The sequence below is a fragment of the Engystomops pustulosus genome, chromosome 2 (assembly GCF_040894005.1).
Source record: "Engystomops pustulosus chromosome 2, aEngPut4.maternal, whole genome shotgun sequence".
In the NCBI taxonomy this organism is placed as follows: Eukaryota; Metazoa; Chordata; class Amphibia; order Anura; family Leptodactylidae; genus Engystomops; species Engystomops pustulosus.
Window position 1 is genome coordinate 43,181,175 of NC_092412.1, and position 16,916 is coordinate 43,198,090.

The 16,916-nt window shown below is 41.4% G+C and overlaps 1 protein-coding gene across 1 annotated transcript in view; it reads left to right on the forward strand.

Annotated features, from left to right (window-relative positions):
- Nucleotides 1-16,916, forward strand: part of FRY (FRY microtubule binding protein) — a 244,568-nt gene that overhangs the window by 19,824 nt on the left and 207,828 nt on the right. The window contains exon 2 of the mRNA XM_072134385.1: nt 12,003-12,074. The gene's annotated coding sequence lies outside the window, so the exon portion shown is untranslated. The remainder of the gene's footprint in view (nt 1-12,002; nt 12,075-16,916) is intronic.

The window sequence follows — 16,916 nt, forward strand, 5'->3', positions numbered from 1 at the left end:
GCAGAGAAGGCACAAATAAAGAAGACGGATGACAAGTAACTATGAAATAGTGATGACACTGGGGTCTATGACTCAAGCGCAGGCTCCATTGAGGTCTCTAGTTAATAATTAATCCATAATAGTTTGTTTCCATGCTAAGTAGTGCTTAAAGCAATCCTCTGGATTTAATACTGACAAGCAATAAAGAGATGATCCATGGGCCCCATGAGCACAAGATGGACAGGACATTATTTGTATTTTGGCTTTAAACTTGGTGGTAATTATGTACATAGCTTAAATATGTAAATATGTATTCCGGTAAATACCTAGTTTTTCCATTAAAGGACATCTACCACCAGGATCAAGGATTGTAAACCAAGCACACAGACATACTGCTGTGTGCCTCCCCTGGAGAGATCTGCTCTTCTTTTATCATCTTATTCCCTGATTTTTACAAAAAAAGGCTTTTAAAATTATGCAAATTACCCTGAGGAGCTCCAGGCTCTATAGGTGTTAATGGAGCCTGGAACCTCTCAGGTCATTTGCATAAATGTAAAGCCTTTTTTCTTTAAAAACTAGGGTATATGAAGCTAAAAGAAAAACAGATCCTACAAGAGGGGGCACATATCAGTATGTCAGTGTGTTTACAATCCTTAATCCTGGTGGTAAATGACCTATCCTTAGTGTAGGTGGTAAATAAATATGAGATTGGAAGGTTTCTGAAACACAACTCCTGTGGAAATAGACTGCAGGTGTTTACTTCATAGTCTACCAAGCACAGCACCATACATTTTAGTATGGCTGTACTTAGTATTGTAGCACAGCCCCAGGGACGGATTATAGGGAGGGCTCCAGGAGCATGTTCCCCAGAGCCCTCACCACTTTACTCATAAGGGGGCCCCCATCAGCAATGTCCCACAGCCAGGTCACAGCTGTGAATTAACTGTCTCTGGGAGTGATGTGCAGTAGCGGTACCACTACGACACACATGTGCCTGCCTCCAAGCTGTGACAGTTACTCACTGGCTCTGTCGGAGTGTGTGACACCTGATCCCATCTCCTTAGTACCTAACACTGGTTGACTGAACAGGTTGCCAGCCAAGTTCTAGCCAATGAGTATACTTGGCCCGTACTTTGGGATAAGGAGAATAAACCCTCAGGAAAGCAGTGATGTGTGACTAGGACTACTAATCAGTAGTACTGCCACTGTGCCAGCTAGCCAGCAGCTAGGAGGCGAACACTGCTGCCACTGTGCCAGCTAGACTAACACCACTGCCACTGTGCCATCTAGGCTAACACCACTGCCACTGTGCCATCTAGGCTAGTACCACTGCCACTGTGCAGCTATGCTTACACCACTGCCACTGTGCAGCTATGCTAACACCACTGCCACTGTGCCATCTAGGCTAACACCACTGCCACTGTGCCAGCTAGACCAGCAGCTAGGCTAACACCACCGCCACTGTGCCAGCTAGGCCACCACTAGGCTAACATGTACGTAATACATACTACTAATGAGACCCCCACCAGATTTTGCTCCAAGGAGACTCCACCTACCTCAATTCGGCCCTGCACAACCCCATTCACTTGAATGAAAGCTCCCTGTGCGCCCTTGTAATGAAACCGGCGCACAGAGAAGACCGGCCGCGGCGCAGGACATTGGAGGCGCCGGACAAGGTAAGTACATGTTTATTATTTTTAAATAGCCCTCCCCAGCCCGGGCCTGAGTTATTTTTAAAAGCCGGATAACCCCTTTAATGCCTACTATGCAAGAGAACTGGCATACGAGGTATTATCAATGTCCATCTATGAATATGGCACCATTAGCTATTATTGGACAGTTTTCTCCTCTCCTATTGAAGAGACATCTGTTGCTTATCCACAGCAGGAAATCAACATTCTGTGAATTGTAAAACCTACAGCTTATGTTAATATTCTGTACCCATACCTCTTCAAAGAACATTCCCATCAAAGATAATTGTATAATGCATGGTGCAGGACCTGAAGGAAGGAACATGACTCATTTTCATTGTTTTCATAGAACCTTGCTAGAACCTGGAGTCATGATCCTCCTTTCAGGCCATCATCTGTGACTGCAGTGTTAAGGTTTTTTTTCTTCCACACATTAATAGCTCTTGTGATGTAGAATAACTTTGCCTATTACCTTTGTTACCTATATTCAGTAGTTTCTTTGCTATATCCCTCAGGTTACTTAAGAGCTGTTACTTAAGAGCTGCTTCCACTCCATGTGCTGACAAGCCCTATGAATCCTATTTTATTTATAATTTATCAGTTGGTTTCATGGGAGGGGAGGGGCTGCTGCTCCTGCACACTGGGGAGGAGGTCATGTGACAGAGCTCTCTCTGTGTATGTAGCAGAGCTGGATGTGTTCAGAACAGTGGATACAGATGTCTCCTGCACAGAATAGTGAGGTAGAAAATCTCCCCTGTTCTCTATCAGTCTCTTAATCCCAGTCTGTGATTCTGCAGAACTTTCTTTGTCTTTCACTGCTCCTCATTATGCTCCCCTCCCCCACCTTGACATTGGCAGTATCAGCTCTGTGCATAGAAACTATTAACCCTTAGTGCTCGCACAGTACAGGCTATACACTTCATGTAACTAGTTTACATATAATTTCTACTACTAATTACATGTTCCCTGCTCCTCCATGTAATGGAAACTGCTAGGCTGTCTCACCATATACACCCTGTATGTGCACTGTACATGTTCCCTGCTCCTCCATGTAATGGAAACTGCTAGGCTGTCTCACCATATACATACTGTATTTGCACTGTACATGTTCCCTGCTCCTCCATGTAATGAAAAATGCTAGGTTGTCACCATATACATACTGTATGTGCACTGTAAATGTTCCCTGCTCCTCCGCGTGAGGGAAGCTGCCAGGATGTCACCATATACATCCTGTATGTGCCCTGTGCAGTGTTCAGTGGATTTACTTGTGGGAAACTAAATGGATTTACTTCTAAATTACTTTGAGAGAGAACACAAGGCATTATGGGATCTGTGGGCAAGCTAACTGGCCTCATCTTGAGGGAATAGATGGACAGACATTATTCTCCACCCACTTCACCTCTTGTGAAAAAGATTTTTGAAAATGCCATAACTTTGGAAAGAAAAGGGCGAGAAGCAGAAAGTAGGCATCATTCTGTTTTTTTTTTCAAAGGGGGAATCACATATAATAATTTGGTAAAATCACTATCACTTTATAGTTACGCTTTAACTTTCGTGCTTGCAAGAGGCAAGTTGCGGTGTGCACATCATGCCAAGGAAAATATTAGATCTCCAAGCCTTCCTGTTCTCCACACACTGTATAATACCCCCTTTTCTTTATCTTCCCATCTATAATAGCCCCATTTTTGAAGCCAATATTAATTGACTAACATTGTCAGTAAAACAGCTGGGACCCATAGAGGTTAGTTGTAAATTGCTTATAAATATTAATTTTATAGACCATAAAAATGTCCTTGAACCACTCAAATCATGATGTGCCGTAAAACCCCTCATCCTTTCTATAGTCATCACAATATGATAAATTCTATGATATGATATCGGTATTAGTCTGGACGTCAGTAGCATTCCACGTCAGTAATAAACCAGGAACCATCAGTATATCTCATAGGAAGGAAATATGATTACATCTATAGGTTTCATCCTTCCTGATGGAATGAGGAACTCAGGGAATGGTGTTTGTCCACTAATCCTCAATCCGCTTAATACATTTCCATCAGAAGGATCTTGTTTTAGATTCGTAGAGTTCCGTTTGTCATCGGCATCAGGTTAAATGTTCTGTGCCAAACTCCACTCCTACATATTCACGTCCAGCGTTTCCAATCTGGATTTTTCATCTCAATCTGTTTACATAGCCGAGAATTTCAGCATGTTGTTACACGATATTCCCTCGATAGATAGATAGATATATACAAAGGATGCAAAAAAAAATGTAAGCAGCACTCCAGGACATCAGGTGTCAAAAGTGAAGTAGATGAAGTTTATTCCATGTTTAAGGGTACAGCATAGTACAGCAGCGACATTTCGGCTCAAAAGAGCCTTTATCAAGCTAAGTGACATAGGTGAATGGCGGTATATATATATCAAACACAAGTGATCACATGATCAAATCGTTCCCACCCCCTTGCATCAACATATTGCATCACATTGCATAAATTAGTGTTTAAACATTGAAAAATACATAATAATACATGAAAATACTGAAATACATACATAGGTATCTAAAGTGCTAGTGCAGCAATCCTTTTCATTATAATACAGTGGATCGTATTGAATGTGTCCTGTGTCAATAAAGTGACAAGTGCATAAAGTGCTGACACAGTGAATAAATCACAATTAAACAAGTTTAAAAACAGAGGGTGTCTCACCACCTGGATCCTCCGATACCCTGGTCAATAATATCAAGCGCTATATTGTATGAAAAGATATGGACCACAGGTGGAATGCACGCCAAATGTGGCGCACCTGCGTAAAAAGTGGCGCAAAAGTGCCGCATCTGCGCATAATACAAGCGATATGTGGCGCTCCTGCGCATGTCCAGGACAGTGCTTAGGCAATCTTGACTGACAAGGGGAGTTGCCGCGTTACCAGGGGAACCAATTACATCATGTGTATACAAAGAGTTGGTACGGCTCAGTATTAAAGAACAATCCATTACAGTATAAAGATGAGGTGATCAATGGCACAGCGGAGGGCACTTAAGATAGAAATACCAATCAGAGGAGTTTTATGTGGGTTAACCCCAGTGCAAAACGGGGAAAAGCAATAGCCCACTAGATAGTATTTACATCCCTGTGACCCTGTAAACCCATGAAGGGGTCATGCGTAATGAGTGCATAGCCACTCCCATGGCACAAATTATGATCAACTCAAGGTAAGATACTGTATTAGAAAGATGTTAAAGAGCAGGAGAAAAAACATAACACTGAAAAAAAGCGCTGAAAAAAATATAGAAGGAGGGTTTCTTTGGATGCCAAGATGGTGAGAGTAATCCCAAAGATTTTTTCTTTTTTTGTCTTGATGAAATCTAGGAGAAATAAAAAAAGAGTATGAGTAATGTGATAACAGACAAATATGTTAAACAAGTTATGTCACTACATGCCTACAATAATGGAGGTATAGGGAGATCCTCCCCACGGACGAGGACTATGCGTTACAACAGATATTATGTAGCTTAAAATCGACATTAAGTCCTTTCGGTCTTAAGGTATACAAGGTATGTATCCACAATTCCTTGCGTTTTAAGATGCGTTCCCTGTCCTCCTCTACGTAGTGGGGGGACATGATCTATCAGTTGGAACCGCAAATCCTTTTCAGAGTGACCCTTCTCTACAAAGTGTTTGGGCACAGGTAGGTCCCTTCTCTCACTACGGATTGTGTAGCGATGCTGGTTGAATCTTGAATTCTAGAGTGGTTTCTCCAATATATATCAACCCACAGGGACAGTTCAGCATGTAGATTACAAAATTGCTGCTGCAATTGAGATAGTGTTTCACACGATATTGTACATTGTTGTGATGGAAGACAGCCCCTTTGTTCATTTGTTTACAATTGATACAATTGCGGCAGGGAAATGAGCCCTTGTTCATTTGGCCAAAAATGCCCATCTGTCTACTCGTATTTGATGGACCTGCATCGGACTTAACCAGCCGATCCCTAATTGATTGGGACCTACGGTATGAGAAGAGGGGTGGATTATGAAACTCTGGCACAGGGGAAGGGCTTCCAGATAGTTTGCTCCAATGTTTACGTATAATGCTGGCAATGGTGTTGCTCTGTTCACTGTACGTAGACACAAACGGTATTCTACTGGAATTGGTACGTTTCTTAGATGGAGATAATAAGGTTATACGATCAATTTGTTGTGTTTTGTGTAGATTATTTTCAATGATCCTATAGGGATAACCACTTTTATGGAATTTATTTGCCATGATGGCTAAGTTGGCCTTAGATTTCCCTGGGTCACATATGATACGTTTGACCCGTAGTAATTGGCTATAAGGAAGCGTATTAACCATAGCCCGTGGATGGTGGCTTTCATAACGTAACAGGGTATTCCTGTCTGTGGGCTTTACATAAAGATCAGTGTCGATTTTACCATTGTCTAGGGAAACAAAATTGTTGCGTCTTAGGTGTGTACTGTGTGGTGGACAGTTTACGTTTGATCGCGGAGATACCCCTCCCGTGGTCGATAGACGTGTACAGGGATACCACGTCGAACGATGCCAGGAGGGTATCTGTCGTGATGCATGATTCGCTTCTTGTAATTTGTTAATGAAATCTGTGGTATCCTGTATATAAGATTGACCAGAAATTGTGAGATCATGAAGTAGTTTATCTAAAAGGATGGTTATGTGTGAAAAAATTGAACCACTCCCTGACACTATTGGGCGCCCAGGGGGGGATAACAAGTTCTTATGTATTTTCGTCAAGGTGTACAGTACAGGTGTAGTAGGGTGCTGTATGACCAAAAAGATATATATCATTATCAATAATGTTTACAAACTTAGCAGCATCTAAAATAATCTTAATTTTTTTTAGCAATGTTGAATTTAGGATCCGAGGCAATTTTGCGATACAGGCGGTCCCCTACTTAAAAACACAGACTTACAGACAACCCCCTTGTTAAAGACGGACCCCTCTGCCCACTGTGACCTTTGGTGAAGGTCTCTGGATGTTACCTGGTCCCAGACTGCAATAATCAGCAATGATTATTATAATCAGCAGGTGTCTGCAATGAAGGTTTATTGATAATCCTTGGTCCCATTACATTAAAAAATATTGAGACTCCAATTGTCACTCTGGCAAAAAAAAATTGGATCTACAATTATAAAATATGTAGTTTCAACTTACATACAAATTCAACTTAAGAACAAACCTATGGAACCTATCTTGTATTTAACCCGGGGACTGCCTGTATTGATGTCATTTACAGCAATCCAGACCCCAGCAATCATAAATATCCCACAAAATGTCAAATGTATAGAATTTATTTCATTTCTGTAATATCTATAATCCGGTTTCCTGTCGTTATTCTCCATGTCACTGCACTACATTCAGGGTTGGGATCTGTTGATTGAATGAGCACATAGTCTGCAGGATAGAGCAGTGTGGATAATAGCTTCTGTATACTTTGTATGGGTAGTGTAAATCTCCATTGGCTGTCTGATTGTAGTCATTAGAGAACAAAGACTGGCTTGTTAATTATATTTATGAGCATTATAATTCATGGAGCCAGCCTTGACACAGCTGCTCATGACATTGAAAGGTGCTGTCAGCGATCCAAGTGTAATGATGCCGTTCTGTTCACTGGAAAATAAGAGAAATGTTTTCAGAGATAGCACCCATATGCATCCAGGTTGTACAATGTACACATGACCCAGGCAGGTGACACACACTCCAAGCTTAAATTAAGAATCTGTATTTTATAAAATATTTGCCAAAAGTACAATATAATTTAAGCTTATAGGGTTTTTAACACCACAAAAAAGGACATATTTTGGTCCTTTCCAACAAATACAGAAGATTTTAGTATGGTTGTCATACAGTCACTTAAAAATCCATATTACCCGGTTGTAACAGGTATTTCGTCTCAAATTTGAGGACAAGCTACTATAGAGGAGATTTTTTTAATAAAATAGAGGAGTGAATCCTGACAGGACTCCTAGAATAGAAAGTGAGAGTCCTGATTACCCTGCCCATACACAGTGTTTGACAGTGAGAGTCCTGATTACCCCGCCCATACACAGTGTTTGACAGTGAGAGTCCTGATTACTCAGCCCACACACAGTGATTGACAGTGAGAGTCCTGATTACCCCGCCCACAGACGATGATTGACAGTGAGAGTCCTGATTACCCCCCTCACACACAGTGATTGACAGTGAGAGTCCTGAATACCCTGTCCACACACAGTGATTGACAGTGAGAGTCCTGATTACCCTGCCCACACACAGTGATTGACAGTGAGAGTCCTGATTACCCCGCCCACACACAGTGATTGACAGTGAGAGTCCTAATTACCCTGCCCACACACAGTGATTGACCATGAGAGTCGTGATTACCCCGCCCACACACAGTGATTGACAGTGAGAGTCCTGAATACCATGCCCACACACAGTGATTGACAGTGAGTCCTGAATACCCCGCCCACACACAGTGATTGACAGTGAGAGTCCTGATTACCCCGCCCACACACAGTGATTGACAGTGAGAGTCCTGAATACCCTGCCCACACACAGTGATTGGCAGTGAGAGTCCTGATTACCCCGCACACACACACACACAGCAACTGACAGTGATAGTCCTGATTACACCATCCACACACAGCGATTGACAGGGAGAGTCCTGATTACCGCTCCCACACACAGTGATTGACAGGGAGAGTCTTGATAATAAGACAGGTTACTGTAGCAGTTTAAATGATGGACATGGCAGTGCAACATTCCCAACTGTATATGTGTAGTTCCATAGATATAATAAGAGAATATGATGATTATCATGTCCTCCAGCAGGCAAGGTAGTGTCTGTGATTCTGTGCTGAGACATCATGGGATTAATAGCAAGGAGCACAAAGACGCAGAAATCTGATCATATTCTGCACTTCTACTATGTACATTATCAGAAGGTGAGGACTGCAGGGATGGAAAGATGTGTCTTCTTGGAGTGGTGCTATAGGATCATCAATGTGACAATTTCAAACAGCTGGTGGGGCTGGTCGATTACCATCAGTATGATCACCTATCCTAAGAGTACAGTATCATTGAATAAAATCCCAGAATATCCCTGGATCACACTTTTATGGAATAATTCTGCTGTCCATGTCAAAGAGACCTTGTCAGTGACATGTGAGAAAGGTTAATTGGTGGCGGTCTGGATGTTTTTGGCAAATTGGCTGGTTTTAGAGTTTCCATCAAGCCATATTACTAATTTACTACTGACACGACCACCATTTCTAACTTCATTCCTCAGGGAAGAGTTGAGCAACACTAATGCGAGCAAACGGGGATCGGAGAAGTCTCTGCATGCAGACCACCACCAATCACATCTTCTGACACGTTAAAAGTTTCTCAAATGGAAATGGTATGGTACAAATCGCTCTCTACATTACTTCATGCTTATGTTTTGGCACTAGGAGATTTAGAAGCATTTGAAGTGGTCGGAGACGCGATAACTCAGACTTAACAAGCGTTCATATTAGTCTTAGCAAATGGAGCTTTGATCTGATCCTTTGTCATAACTGCTGATTAAATTATTCATGATCCCATCGTTTCCATCAAGGCACTTCTCCCAGATGACATCATACAAGACTAAGACGTGCAGCCTAGCCGTCAACTCTTTGTCTTTAAATCACCGTAGTATTTAGCGCAGAATATTCCATCTGTAGGGGGTGGACGTTTCCAGACAATTGCTCGCATAAAAATTCTGGAAATATTCTTGTTTTGGATTATAAGGGCATGCAACGTACCGAAATAACTAAGAAGGAGTGGACATATGGCCTGCCTAGAATAGAGGCACATGTGCTGTACACGTCTCATTAGCATACACGCTGACATTTTGGCCAGAAAGGACGGTGCGGGCAAGCTTATCCACAGCTCATTAAAACCGTGATTTGGACGACAGCAGATTGTGTGGCTTCTATTGTTTGGTGACTCGGAGATTGATTCAGTATTGATGGCAGAGGCAACTGTGTTATTCAATCATCGGAAGCTCTCGCTATGGTCTTGGTTGTCTATATATATACGGTATACAGGCAGTCCCCGGGTTACATACAAGATAGGGTCCATAGGTTTGTCCTTAAGTTGAATTTGTATGTAAGTTGAAACTGTATATTTTATAATTGTAGATCCAGACAAAAAATGTTTTGCCCCAGTGACAATCAGAGTTTCAAAATTTTTTGCTGTAATGGGACCAAGGATTATGAATAAAGCTTCATTACAGACACCTTACAGCTGATCATTGCAGTCTGGGACTATAGTAAAGCATCCAGAGATCTTCACCAGAGGTCACAGTGGGCAAAAGGGTCTGTCTCTAACTAGGGGTTGTCTGTAAGTCGGGTGTTCTTAAGAAGGGGACCGCTTGTATACTATATTTCCTTTCTTATGGCACAAGAGTTTCACTACTGTATTATTAGAGCTAATAATAGTTAGATTTGCCTTAACTGACCTGAAGATCTGAAGAATTCCCAAGCAATTAATTTTCTTCATGGATCCATACAATATCTAGCTCACGAGTTAAAAAACCCTGACTGCTAGGATGTCACTATATTGTATTTAATTGGTTCGATTATACTTTGGACTAATTAACTAAATCTTAACTAAAAATTATTAAGGATGTTCATTATTGTCTGTATGCCAGTTTTTTTGGCGGTCTTGGGTTCATAGTTGGTATTTGGAATGGATGCACCATATTTATGAACTCTCGGCGCCACCTCTCACTCATTTTCCCATCTCTCACTCATTTTCCCATCTCTCACTCATATTTTGGGTCGCATAATTTGGGTGCAGATGTGGAATTTCAACACATTTCCCAAACTTCTAGGTTCTAGACACTTTTTTGGAACACTATTTTCTACCAAGTTTTATATCACCTTTATGAAGGTGGAGTTAGTTCAGACCATTTTCTGTGATGCGCCAATCTAACATACCAGTGTACAGGCAGGACACCCGACTTACAGACGACCCCTAGTTACAAAAGGAACCTCTGGATGTCGGTAACTTACTGTACCTTAGCCTTTGACTACAATAAACAGCTATAACAGCTATCAAAGGTTTCAGCAATTAAGCTTCATTGATAATCCTGGTTCTTATGACAATCCAACATTTTTAAAATCCATTTGTCACAAAGACCAAAAAAATTTTTCGCCTGGAGCAACAATTATAAAATATACAGTTCCACCTTACATACAAATTCAACTTAAAAACAAACCTACAGAACATATCTTGTACATTACCCGGGGAATGCATGGAAACAATTTGTACACTAAAACATGCACCCTGTGACACTATTAAGAAAAACTCCCCTATGTATTGGAGGAATGTGAATGAAGAAAATAACACCACATCTCCTTTCTCTGGGGGGCATTAAAAGTGTTGCTTGGTCTGTGTTATTGGCGCTCGAATCGTGCAGTAATTAATATTGGGATGTTAGGTTGTGGTGCAGGGGGTAAATTAATTTTGCATGACTGAAGATGCCCTGAACTAACTCCACATTCATGAAAATGATATAGTACTTGGTAGAACAGAGTTGGAAAAACAATTTTTTTGTGGCACCAACAGTTCATAAATATGGCACAGACATTCCAAACAACTACTATGAACTCAAGACCACCAAGTGTAAAGACCGCCTTTTGGCGGTCTTGGGTCCTCAAAGACTGAATGAATACGTTTTTTGCTATATTCTCCGCTGGTTTTCTACGCATTGTGTGAGACACTGAAGGGGTTAACTGTGGATGGGCGGTATGTTTCCCCTAGGTTTTCCTATTATGCAAGGCCTTAGTGCTGAGGTTGGGTGTCCAGCACCTTGGACACAGGTGATGGGAGCAGCCTAATCAGTCTGCATAAAGTTGCTGAGCAGAGCTGAGAGTGTTGTCTCTCTGAAAGGAGGCTGGAGAGCACACAGCCCTGACCTCTGTGCCTGGAGCAGCGACTTATTTTATGTACTAGTGGTGAGTTAGAGAAACTCTGTTTAGTTACCACCCTGACGGGTAGGATTTTGTTTGTTTAATGCCTGAATGTAAAGGCTGTTTTATTTTGCTGCTGCAATAAACGCAGGCGAGACCTGTTTTGGACTGTACCTTGGTGTCACTGTCTTGAACTGCATTCCAACACCCCGCTACCTCAGACTCTACTGGGGCAAATCTCCCACAATTGTTATAAGAATATTTAGAAGGTGGTAGACTCCCTGTAATGATATTGATGACCTGTGCATTAAAGCCTGAAACCCTATTGTAACCTGCATATTCTCATTTCAATTTTAATATTTTATTATGTTTACAGCAGAAACATGATGTCCACTTCACGGTTACTTACCACAGCTATGACTTGGTGACGGATAACCTTCTGGACAAGGTAAAATGTCTTCAGTCTATATGTTTCCAATGCACTTATCCTGGGGATGATTGGGATATCTCTGTTATATCACTACCTGACATATTTCCCTTCCCCATCTGTTCTTAGGAGAACATAATCCTCCAAATAATTCAGTTTAACAATTTAATTCTAGATATTTGAAAGATGTAGCGGAAGAAACTCATAACAAGTGAAGTCTACAGAAGGAATGCCAAAGATTACATTCCAGGAAATACAAGCACATGAGGCAGGGAATGTGGTATTTCTAATTAGGATTGTAATCTCTGGATGACAGCTGGGCATGTACCAGGGGAAAACATAAAAGAGAGATGGTTTCATAGCAAGGGGTGAAATGGACCCCCATTACGGTGCCATTTTTTAGACTTTGTGTTTTTATTTTGCCCGCCCTAAAAATTTCTATGACCCCGGATTGTAGACAATGTAGTTCCTCCATCGCAGGTTCTTAACATCCAAATTAAAAAGTGATAACAGTAAATATGGATGGGCACCCGCTCTCCAATAGAGCCTTCACAGCTGCAAGGAGTGCCACCATGGCATTGTACATTGCTTATACAAAATCTTGTAATAAACGATATAATTTGTCATAGCTGTGGACCGTACATTTAGATTATGGATCAACCAGACAGAATTATAAGTTGATGGGTCTATTTCCTAAAGGCTCATTGATACTTCCTTGCTGTTTACTGCCATTTGTATATAAGACTGTATTCAGATTGTACTTAGGCCTTCAGTCTGTGGTTGAATTTTTCCATCATGTTTGGCAGCAATAAGAATAGTAATGCATAATAGTGATGGGAATTCCGGCTCTTCTTAGTGAGCTGGTTCATTAGGCTCCGCTCACTAAGAAGAGCCAGCTCTTTGGCTCCTGAACGGCTCCCTATTAATTATATAATAGGGAGCCGCAGGCCAGTCAGTCACCCCACACCACTCCACTTATCGGGTTAAAGGGGGCATGGTGAGCCGGTTAGGGGCGGGATTAAGTGACCCAACGGCTCACTGAGTGGAGCCGACTCCCGTCATTTCCAAACGAGAGCCGGCTCTTTGTGTGACGAACGACACATCACTAATGCACAAATATTCTTGCTATGAGAATAGCATAAATTATGGGAAAACCTTAAGAAACAAAATTACAGTGGGGACCATTAGGCACAGCTGGAGGCCAGTTTCTACTGAACAGATTCAGTAGAGAATGGTATCTTGCAAAAATGAAACCTAGGATGCCAGTGTGAACAATGCCTGAATACATTATACATTAGATACTGTACATTATCAACATGCATGCATGGCTGTGTGTATGATTTGTGTAGGGGAAGATAGGTCACTCTCACACCTCTAGTGGAGCATATCTTCTTTGATAACAAATAAATTGGTAAAGTCTAGTTTCCCCTATATTTCCCTGACACTTGCTGCTTGGGTGAATTTGGGGCACATCTATGCACACTGCCAGACTGTTTTACAGAAACCAACATCTTTTGTTGGCTTAATCCATTTCGATCCCGCCTTTACCCAAATACCATGTAATGATATAGCGTGTAATGAAAGTAATGCCAGTTATGGCTGTTCATTATCTGAGCCAATGAACTGGCTCCAGCGTGTAGAGCTCAATGTGAAGAGAAAAGCTAATAGCTGCGATAAGTTTCTTATTTCAGTATGCGGATCCTTGAGAAATCTATCTTTTGGGAATGTCTATTTTTAATCTAGCTTACTTTTACTGCTTTTCTAATGTAGAAGGTTATTCAAAGGAGAGGGCTTCATAACAAATTCAACCCAATTCAACTTCTTGCCTTCCCTGTCAAGCAATAACCCAGGGCACTGAGCAGTAGTGCCTAAGCCTAAGCCTTCTCGGGGACCCATGGTCACCCTGACCACCCTCTACATTTTATACTGAGAATGGCCTTTATCCATGAATCTTTGTACATCTGTTTCTACATCTATACAAGAGCCATTTCAGGACCATTTCAGGTCCTCCAATGGTCCTGAACCTACAGATTGAAAGCAGGCAGAAAGGACCCACCCTTAATTCCCCAGGAAACTTCAGTCCAGACCTGTAGGGGCTATAATATTCACACAGTCCAGGGCCCATAGCAGGCTTAATCCTCCCCTGGAAATCAGCAGAGTTGGACCATATTTATCTAATTTGGATGAGGGCCTTAAGGGGTTATTCCAAGTTCGTGTCCTGCCACTCCATCCAGCAGTATGGGAGTATTGGAAATTGCAAGCAAAGCAATTGAGTCAGGGTTGACTCAAGGTTTCAGTAGGCCCCCGGGTGACAGAGCCTTATGGCAGCCTTATGCCACATGGCGGCATTCAAAATTCAGAAGCTAAAACTAAAGAAACTATTTCCCTTAAATCTTCCCTAGTTTATCATACCAAACAGTCCCCTCATGGTTATTTTATATACAGCCCCTCATGGTTATTTTATATATAGCCCCCTCATGGTTATTTTATATATAGCCCCTCATGGCTATTTTATATACAGCCCCTCATGGTTATTTTATGAAAAGGTCCCTTCACCCCCTGTGGATTCATTTGATACAGCCTCACACACCACCATGATTTCCTTATGTACTGCCTTATGTGGGCCCCCCAGCAGCTCTGGGCCCCTGAAACTATGCCCAGTGCTGGCGCCAGCTCTGATTCAAGTTTTTCCAACATTCGGGTTTATGTGAAGATAGCCAAGTGCTGTACTCAGCCATTTGTAATTCTTCCATAGCATTGACTAACGTGGAAGCACCATTCCATCAATTAGTGAGCCCAGGACCCTGTTTGTGTGATCAATGGGGATCCCAACAGATGGATCCTCACTGATCACATGGTCATCCTCTATTCTGTGGATTGTGGATAACAATCACATTTGAAACAGGACCTTTAAGTGTGTTTTGACCTTGAAATTCCTCATAGAAATGTATGAATAATTTCACAACTGTCTCCCTTTACAGTCTTATTTCAGTTCTGATTGGGTTTTGGTCAATGAGTGTATAGACACACCCTTAGTTAATAACACCCTATTATAAATGTATTTATCAATTTCTCAGAGGAAAAATACTGTGCACGGAAATGTAAGGAAAGATGATCCTGAATTGTTACAGGAATGCAATAACTTACATGTCCCATTCATTCTCAGTAACAAATGATAATACTATATACAGAAACCTAATTATAGTATAGAATGATAATTAATTTTTCTAGGGAATAGGCTTTGCACACACAATGGTGCTGTATAATATAATAAGCAATGAATACACATATATTACCACTGCAGAACCAGGAAAGAATGGACGTATTATGGTAATTTATGACTATTAATTCCTTCCTGATGTATGATCTGTAGAAAAGTCATTTATATCTGAGTTTAACACAATATTATTTGACCAGCTGCTGTAAATTACAGCGGTGATAAAATGAAGGGAAATGACAACGTCTGTATCTGGATATTTACTCCTGTCACATAATTCAAGAAGGGACCGTTCTTAATAGAATAGGACAAGGGAGCTGTCCTCTATGTCCATGAACATCTCCAGAGGGAATCACATTATTTAGTATTGTGCACATGATAGAGCCGTGTACAGTTTCATACCAGGAAGCAGTCGGTGTGCTTACTTATGGCATATCAATATGACACTACATTACATATTTATTCTACTCTATGGATCAATCTTTTCTATGTATACATTGGACATCTCGGATAACTCTAATGATATCTGAGGCACATACATGTGTCCCTAGAGTGCTAGAGTCCCTGTTTTACTTAATCAACCTCATAAAATATACAGTAGCTGCATGAAATTTTGCACTCGTAGGTTTCACACCGCAACATATGCCATAAGTTGTAAGGGCACCTCATAAGGATTCCGAAGTGCCCTTACAACGTATGGCACAAACGTACCTCACTGTATGTCTATACAGTGGAATACATCGCCCGGGAATCCCCCTCCCCCCTGAGGAGTGTGAACAGGGTGTTCCCCCAGTGATGTCACTGTCCTAATATGGATCACTGGATCCTCCCTTCTTCCCAGTGGCGTAACTAGGAGAGACAGGGCCCCCTAGCAGTCTACTGCATGGGGCCCCTCTCACCACTAAAAAAAATATACATATTAGTATACTCACACATATAAATATGACTTCTGTCGCGTGCAAGCCGCCGGCGATGTGCCAAAATCCAATTGCGTGCACCAAAACAATTCGGTGCAAGCGGAAATCTTCCGGAAACCTGACGAAAATGACGGACCCTTAGTAAATGTGCCCCAGTATGTTTAATGGCCAGAAGGAGGCAACAACTTTGTCCCTGTCTGCCACTATTTGTCAATGTATACGCTAAGCGTACATGTCAGGTGCTTTCCCGACGTATGCACTTACGTATACAAATAACGTGATGTGAACCCAGCCTTACTAGTTCTGGGAAAACTTGAACCACACTTCAGTGTAGCCATATTTATACATTATGAATAATAAATTTTGAACACACACCATTTTTCTAATGAAATATATTTCTTAAGGTGCTATTAAAATAAAAAGGTTAACCAGATGTCAGTTACAACCCATCCAATCCACACTGGCAAAGAAATCAAGCCATAAATGAAATAATGAGGTAAGTAATGAGAATAATGAGAAAAGGCAAAAAGTATATGAAGAAACATATTAAGAAACAGAGGTGCAAAAAGCCATAGAAAGTCATGACACCAGCTGAAATCTGTCAATAATTAGAAAACAATCATATCATTTAGTCAAAAATAATGTCAGGTGGTTCAACAGATGGCCTATATAAATGTGTCCTATTACTAAGGTGCCACAGAAACATCACAAGATCTTCTGGTTACAGAA